Genomic DNA, 8,572 nt, shown 5'->3' on the forward strand with positions numbered 1-8,572 from the left:
AGTTTCATTCAATTCAAGATCATATAGGGCTTTTGTGAAGACATAGTGAAGACTTTTGGTTTAGGGTAGGTAATGTTTGGTCTAAGTAGGTTCCATCTTCCCTTAAGCACTTCTTTTGTTTCATTTTGGCTCAAATTCATCTGACTTTTTGAGTCTTTTCACTTCTTTCTAAGGAGTTAGAGGGACACACTGTCACTCTTTCTTATACATTTCAAATCTTTTCTCCTTTCTCAACTTTCCACACCTTTCATTCTTTGCTTTTCTTGAATCCCCTTTTATTCAATTCTACTTTGAGCATTCTTTTTTGTTTTTTTTTCTCTTTTTCATTGCCTTTCCTTTTCTTTATTTTGTACCTTTTACCACTTTGTTGCCATCCTCGTCTCTCCCCCCAAACTTATACTTTTTCCATGTGCTAAGGAAAGATCGGGTGCCAAGAGAGGGTATCTTTTAGAACGGGTAAAGGCTTGTATCATGGTTCTTGAAGGAAAAAGGTCTAAGGCTCAAAAGGGTTGACTAGGGATTTTATCATTGGTAGGCTATGGAAGTGTTCAAGCTATCATTTGGATCAAGCAGAGCTTATAGTCATGTCTCAAGTCAAAATTCACTCAGGATTTTGCCTCAACAAATATTCAGGGCAAGTTCTAGACCAATGGCTCGGGACTTGGACTTGTAATGCAATTACTCACCACACAAGCTATGGGATCATTAAAGACATAGAGTCGGGGGTTCACAACGACCTTAGATAAGATTTGAGCACACAATGGTCCCGAAAAACCACTTGATGATTATCGGTCAACACAAGAGTCTCAAGGTCACGTCTTTCACCATCCTAAACACAATAATTTGTTTTTTGACCATGAGATCAAAGGCAAATGTGCTAGGCCCAAGTGAAGTTCTACTTGAGGCACCCTTACCACTAACTACTAAAATCAAAAAGAAAAACGGACTCAAACCCTTAAGAAGGTTGTCACGCCATCCATCATTGGGAAGAGCCACCCCGTTCACACAAACTCCACCTTTGGAAAGAACTGTTGCATTAAGAAAACCAAAGGCTTATTGCGAACTTTCAAAACAAGAAGCTACGAACATAAATAAGAAGCCACGGAAAAGAAAAATGCGGAAAGTAAAATGAATATTTACAAGAGGGGATTTAATCGAATATACAATAGAGGGGATGAATATATACAATATAACATAAACTTTATATACTTGCCCAAAGTAAAAAGTACGAAAAATGTAAAGAAGTGCTAAAATTATATACATACCAAAGATGAAAAACAAAGAAAGCATAAAAACTATCAAATATATACAATCATCCAACAATTCAATGTAGGGCATACCCCCTCAAATGAAAGCTGACATTGTCCTCAATGCCAACTAAACCAAATAAGCACCAAAAATAAAAGGGAAAAGGATATAGAGACTCCCTATGGCCCATCTGTTTGCATGGGATCCTGAGTGGTCCCAGGGTCCTCAATATGCTCGGGAACCTTAGATTGGTTCCCTATAGCCTGTTGCTCTGCTGTTGGGACCTGGGCATGGACCTGGATAGGCTCTTGGGCTGCATCATGTGGCTGACTAGAGGAGGTCTTCGGTGGGTCTACCAACTGGATGACTGCATCATTTGCTCGATAAATCATCGTCTTCCTCTTAGGAGGCCTCTGGGACTACTCTATCTAGGGGTAAGCTACTGGCACAGGGTCCTATAACAATAAATCCAAAGGCAGATTATCTGCCTTCAACCTGTCAACCTCAACCCTCAATTCCTTTACAGACTCCTTGGAAGCCCACATCTTTCTCATCTTCTTGGCCTCCCTAGCAAGCTCCTTGAGAGCTTTTCCATGAGACTCAACAACGTCTGTAAGAACTTTCTGAGTGTCAAGGATTTTCTTCTGGTTGGCCAGAATATCCTTAAGGACATCCTCAATAGACTGTGGGACCTGTGGAGGTGGAGGTGAAGACTGAGCTGCAACTGTAGTAGTGAGGACAGACAACTTAGAGGAAGCTGTCTACATCCAGTTGTTGATGCTGAGAAGGACCTGGCTCAGGCGGTGTGCAGTCACTGGATGGGCCGGGGTAGAGGGTATCTCTGGAGATGCTGAAGTGGATGGACCAGGGGGCATGCCCGCTGAGATGGACGAAGGCTGAGTAGGAGCTACTACCAGTACTGGCTCTTCAGACTGGCCAGTTGCAGCAGTGGATGTTCCCTTGTAGTTCTTGCTTTTAGAGTTGTCATCACCCTGCATGTTGTACCATGAAAATGGGGCCTTTACTTTTACTTTGATATCAAATGGCCATTTTTCTACCTTTAGGTCCGTGAATTACATGGTTAAGAAGCCGGAGAAGGGGTTGTTTCTGTCACTTTCACTGCCTACCTATGTAATCACTCGAGACATCACCTTCCCGACATTAATCGGGTACCCCGTCATGATTGATGCTACCAATACTGCCTGATGAAGAGAGAGTAAGTTGTCATGAGCAGTAGGATCCAATCTGTTACACACAAATGTTTCCCACCCATTGGCCTCGAAATTCAAACTTCTCCTCAAAATTTTCACTACCGTATTCAACCAATCGGGGGTGGAACCTGGGATTGCCAGATACTGTGCCAACCAAGGACAGACCTCCTCACCTAATTCCATCTTTGCCAAATACAGCGACGCATCCTCCTAATCGAATCCCAAGTAGTCATTTATTGTTTTCCCATCAAACAGCACTTTAAAATTGTGCACCTTGGTCACTTTGGTGTCCTTCTTGATGTGGGAAACATTGGAGTAAAATTCCTTGACCAGGTGGTCGTTTGCATCCTCGTACAATTGCTTAAAAATATTCCCAGCCTACTCTCTCTCTAAACTTCCTTCTCACATTAGGTTTGTGAGGCAAGAGGTCTCTATCAATAAAACTCCTCTCCGGGATCAATTTCCTCACAGGCCACCATTTTCTGAATTTATGGTAGGCCAACTCACTCACAAACCGGTCTTGCCACACCTCCAATTTTCTAGTTCTAGCAATACCTCCCACCTGAGGTTCACCCCCTTTTCCTATTACACCATCTCCGTATAATGAAGTTGTGGGAGAGGTGGAGTATTCATCCTCACTACCTTTATCTGAGCCCTCAGACGACCCAGAAGATACATTTACTGACGCTTGGGCAGCGGGGAAAGGTGGAGGAGTGTCTCTTAGTCAGTTTCTCTCCGGCTAGTCAGGGATGTACTCTGGGATTGAGTCTGAAGATATATCCTGGGAGGGCTCATATTCACTCCCAAACTGGTCAATGGCCCTATCAGCAGCCTTAATGATCTTCCTCATATTTTTAATGTTTTGTCGGGCTTGAGGAGTCGGTCTTATCATTTTCTGTTTGCCTCCCCGGGAGGATTCACCTAAACCAGCTTGTTCAGAACCCCTGCCTCTTTGTTTCACCATTGTCTTCAAACAACATCCATTAGGCTTATTAGTATCAGTAAAAGTAATTAAGATCAGAGTTGCAGAAAAGAAAAGGTTGTAGATAGTTGCAGATATTACACAGTGTAGACCACACAAAATGTAGTGCGGTCGCACAGAGATCAATGCGGACCGCACAAAATGCCAATGCGGTCCGCACAGAAGTGGGGTTCAGACTATCCACACTCTGAACATTTGCTTCGCGGACCGCACAAAATAAGAATGTGGTATGCATTGAGGCACTACGGACCGCATAAAATGTAATAGCGGTCCTCGAAGATCAAGTTTTAGGACTTTTAGCAATGTGGTCTGCACAAAATTCCATTGCGGATCGCACAAGGGCACCGCAGACCGCATAGAATCGACCGCGGTCCGCACTGAGTGCCCAGAAGTAACACAAACTTAGGGCTCAATGTATTTTGATTTTATGTCCAATTGTACACCTAAGAAAGGTCCCTAGTGTTTACCCAGTGTTATTAACTACCTAATTCTACTTTAATCAAGAAATTAACTAACCTAATTTTACCAAATCAAAAGAAGTACATGAACAACAGAAGGGAAGCTAAGAAGACAAAAATTAAATGAAAATAATAAACTTAAACAACTAACAAGAAGTAAAAGTTTATCAGATGTGAGATGTTGATGATTAATCGAGATTTTACAGATGAAATCGTGCAATTCTTGTGATGAACAATGATTTTTTTACGGTTTTGAGAGCAAAAGGTAGAAAAGTGTAAAAGGAGGGCCGCCTTAGGCCCTATTATAGAAAAGGACCTGGGCCCCAGATTACCTACCCCAATGCGGACCGCACAAAATGCAATGCAGTCTGCATCACATAGTGTAATTCGAAGTTTGAGAAGGCAACCACTACATTCCGCACAAAATATAATGCGGCCGCAGTGGTCCACCACGGACCGCACAAAATGTAATGCGGCCGCGGTGGCAAACTTCAGAGAGCTGATATTTTCACCTCCATCAATGCGGTCTGCACTAATTTTTGTGCCTCCCGCAGTGAGTTCTTTGCGGCCACTTGCGGTCCGCATTGAAAACTTCAGAGACTTGACAATTTTTTTACGTCAACACAAACCTGTAACATCTCACAACCAGTCAGTCCAAAAATAAATCCTATCCTACAATGAAAAACAAAGAAAAAAAAGAAGAAAAACACATGGATTGCCTCCCAAGAAGCGCCTGATTTAACGTCGCGGCACGTCGCATGTTACCATCACATCATTTGAGATAAAGAAATGCCACCACGTGGCTATCATCAATTTTTCCCAAGTAGTGCTTGACCCTATGCCCATTTACTCTGAAAACTTCTCCATTTTTTTCAAATCAAGAGCACCAAAAGGGGTCACCAACACCACTTCAAACGGTCCACTCCATTTTGACTTAAGCTTTACCGGAAACAGACGTAACCGAGAGTTGAACAAAAGAACCAAATCACCTACTTTGAATTCCTTGCTACGAACATATTTATCATGAAGGTACTTCATCTTGTCCTTGTACAAGGAAGAATTGGAGTAAACATGGAATTGGAATTCATCAAGTTCATTAAGCTGCTCCACACGAAGATTTGCTGCAACATCCTATTCAAGATTTAGCTTCCTCAAAGCCTACATGGCCTTGTGCTCTAACTCAACCATTAGATGGAAAGTTTTCCCAAACACCAACCGATACGGAGACATACCAATCGGAGTCTTGTAAGCAGTCCTATAAGCCCATAGAGCGTCATCCAACTTCTTTGACCAATCAGTCCTATTTGCATTGACTGTCTTTGACAATATGCTTTTGATTTCCCTATTGGAGACTTCAACTTGATCACTTGCTTGAGGATGATAGGGAGTAGAAACTTTGTGATTGACACCATACTTTGCAAGAAAATTGTCAAAAGCTCTATTGCAAAAATGAGACCCTCCATCACTTATGATTGCACGAGGAGTACAAAACCTTGTAAAAATGCTCTTCTTGAGAAATGCAACAACGCTCTGGGACTCATTGTTGGGCAAAGCCACGGCTTCAACCCACTTCGAGACATAGTCAATCACCAAAAGAATGCAAGTGTTCCCACAAGAGCTAACAAATGGACCCATAAAATCAATACCCTATACATCAAAGATATCCGCTTCAAGAATGGTATTGAGAGGCATCTCATCTCTCTTTGAAATTCCACCCGCTCTTTGGCATTCGTCGCATCTCTTCACAAAATCACCCGCATCTTTGAACAAAGTTGGCCAATAAAACCCACAACTAAGAACTTTGGAAGTCGTCCTCGCCCCACCATGATGGCCACCATAGGGAGAGGAATGACAAGCCTCCAAGATACTCAATTGCTCTTCCTCCGGGACACACCTTCGGATTACACCATCCGTGCAAATCTTGAACAAGTATGGTTCATCCCAATAGAAGTCCAAACTATCTTGCTTGGGCTTCTTCCTTTGGTTAAAAGAGAGTTCACACGGGATTATACCAGTCACAAAGAAATTAGCAATATCCGCAAACCATGGCATACCATTTATCGACACTGAAAGGAGTTGTTCATCGGGAAATGACATTGATCTTTAGGCCATCACGAGGCCTCCCCTCCTCCTCCAAGTGGGACAAGTGGTCCGCCACTTGGTTCTCACTACCCTTCCGGTCCATAATCTCTAAATCAAACTCTTCAAGTAACACGACCCATCGCATCACTCTAGCTTTGGAATCCTTCTTCGTCATCAAGTACCGGAGTGTGGCATGGTCGGTATGAATAATAACCTTAGCACCCATAAGATACGGTCGGAATTTTTCCATTGCGGACACAATAGCCAAATGTTCTTTCTCGGTCGCCGTGTAGTTCACTTGAGCATCATTCATTGTCTTGCTCGCATAGTATACTGGATGAAATAGTTTCACTCTTTGACCCAAAACCGCCCCAACCGCAACATCGCTCGCATCACACATGAGCTCAAAGGAAAGTTCCAATTAGGTGCGGTAATGATAGGAGTGGTAGTCAACTTATGCTTGAGAAGTTCAAAGGCTTGCATACATTTTTCATCAAACACGAACTTAGCATATTTTTCAAACAACTTGCACAAGGGATTCACTACTTTCGAAAAGTCTTTGATAAATCTCCGGTAGAACCCCGCATGCCCAAGAAAACTTTGAACTCCTTGACAGATGTAGGGGAGGGAGCCTTGAAATCACATAAATTTTTGCTTTGTCTACCTCAATACCATGCTTTGAAATTTTATGCCCCAGAACTATTCCCTCTTCCACCATAAAGTGGAATTTCTCCCAATTAAGAATAAGATTGGTTTCTTCACAACGGGCCAAAACTCTATCAAGATTCTTCAAGCACTCATCAAATGAATCCCCCACAATACTAAAGTTGTCCATGAACACCTCCAAAATGTCTTCCACCATATCAGTGAAAATGGCCATCATACACCGCTGAAATGTAGCCGGTGCATTACCTAAACCAAAAGGCATCCTAGAAAAAGCAAAGGTTCCATATGGACAAGTGAATGTGGTCTTCTCCTGATCGTTCAGAGTAATCAAGATTTGGTTGTACCCAAAATACCCATCCAAGAAACAGTAGAAGGCACGCCCAGCAAGTCGGTCTAATATCTGATCAATAAAGGGCAAAAGAAAATGATCCTTGCAGGTCACTTTATTCAACTTGCGGTAGTCCATGCATACCCTCCAACCAGTGACAAATCTGGTAGGAATCAACTCATTTGTGAATTTGCAACCACGGTCATGCTACCCTTCTTCGGTACACATTGCACCAGTGAAGTCCAAGAGCTATCAGAGATGTGGTATACAACCCCGGCATCTAACCACTTGATCACCTCCCTTTTCACAACTTCTTGCATTGCCTCGTTCAACCTCTTTTGATGCTCCAAGGAGGGCTTTGCATCATCTTTCAGAATAATCTTGTGCATAGAGAATGTGGCCCCGAATATCAGCTAAAGTCCATTCAATTGCCTTTTTCCGCTTTTGAAGCACCTCCAATGTGGCTTCAACCTACATGTTAGTAAGGCAAGAAGAAAGAATAACTGGAAAAGTAGAATTTGAGCCTAAGAACTCATACTTGAGGAGTGGAGGCAGTAGTTTCAACTCCAACACTGGAGGCTCCTCAATTGAAGGTTTAGTTGGTGGAGTCTTTCTATTCTCGAGGTCCAAAGAAAATTTTTTAGGCTTATAAGAGTAAGATCCCATTCCATGTAAAGGGTTCACGCACTCAACTCGGCCCTCATCATCATTGACATCAAGATTCAACAATACGGCCTCCAATGGATCCTCCACATTAATCATTGCACTGGTGTCATCAACTATCACTGCTGTGATAGGGTCCATAAAAGATCACACCTCGATACTGTTGGGTTGCTTCATTGATTTGCAAACATGAAAGACCACTTTTTCATCACCCACCCGGAAGGTGAGTTCCCCGGCTTCCACATCAACTAAGGCCTTCCCTGTAGCAAGGAAAGGTCTTCCCACAATGATAGGAACTTCATAATCCACCTCACAATCCAAGATCACAAAGTCAGCTGGCAAGATAAATTTGTCTACCCGGATAAGCATATCATCAATAATACCCAATGGTCTCTTCATCGTTCTATCTGCCATTTGTAATCTCATGGAAGTTGGCCTAGGTTGCCCAATACCCAAAGTTTTGAAAATCGAGTAGGGCATCAAATTGATACTAGCCCCCAAGTCACATAGAGCCTAGGCAAAATCTACACTCCCAATGGTGCATGGAATGGTGAAAGCGCTGGGATCTTCAAGCTTCGGGGCCATTGAATGCACTATTGCACTAACTTGGTGAGTCATCTTTATAGTTTCACAATCCATAGACCACTTCTTTGTTACCAAGTCTTTCATGAATTTAGCATAGCCCGGCATTTGTTCAAGAGCCTCCACCAAAGGCACATTTATAGATAAGCTCTTCATCATGTCAATAAACTTTTTAAACTAATTCTCATTTTTCTGTTTCGCGAGCCTTTGAGGATAAGGCGTAGGTGGCCTTGGCAAAGGTACCTTGGCTTTAGGCACCACCGGCACCGGCATGTCTATTATGTGTTCCCTGGACGGGTTCACATCATTTTGAGTTTCCACCTCGGCATCTTGAATATCAATCCTTACTTCT

This window comes from Nicotiana tabacum, chromosome 7 (genome assembly GCF_000715075.1).
Source record: "Nicotiana tabacum cultivar K326 chromosome 7, ASM71507v2, whole genome shotgun sequence".
In the NCBI taxonomy this organism is placed as follows: domain Eukaryota; kingdom Viridiplantae; phylum Streptophyta; class Magnoliopsida; order Solanales; family Solanaceae; genus Nicotiana; species Nicotiana tabacum.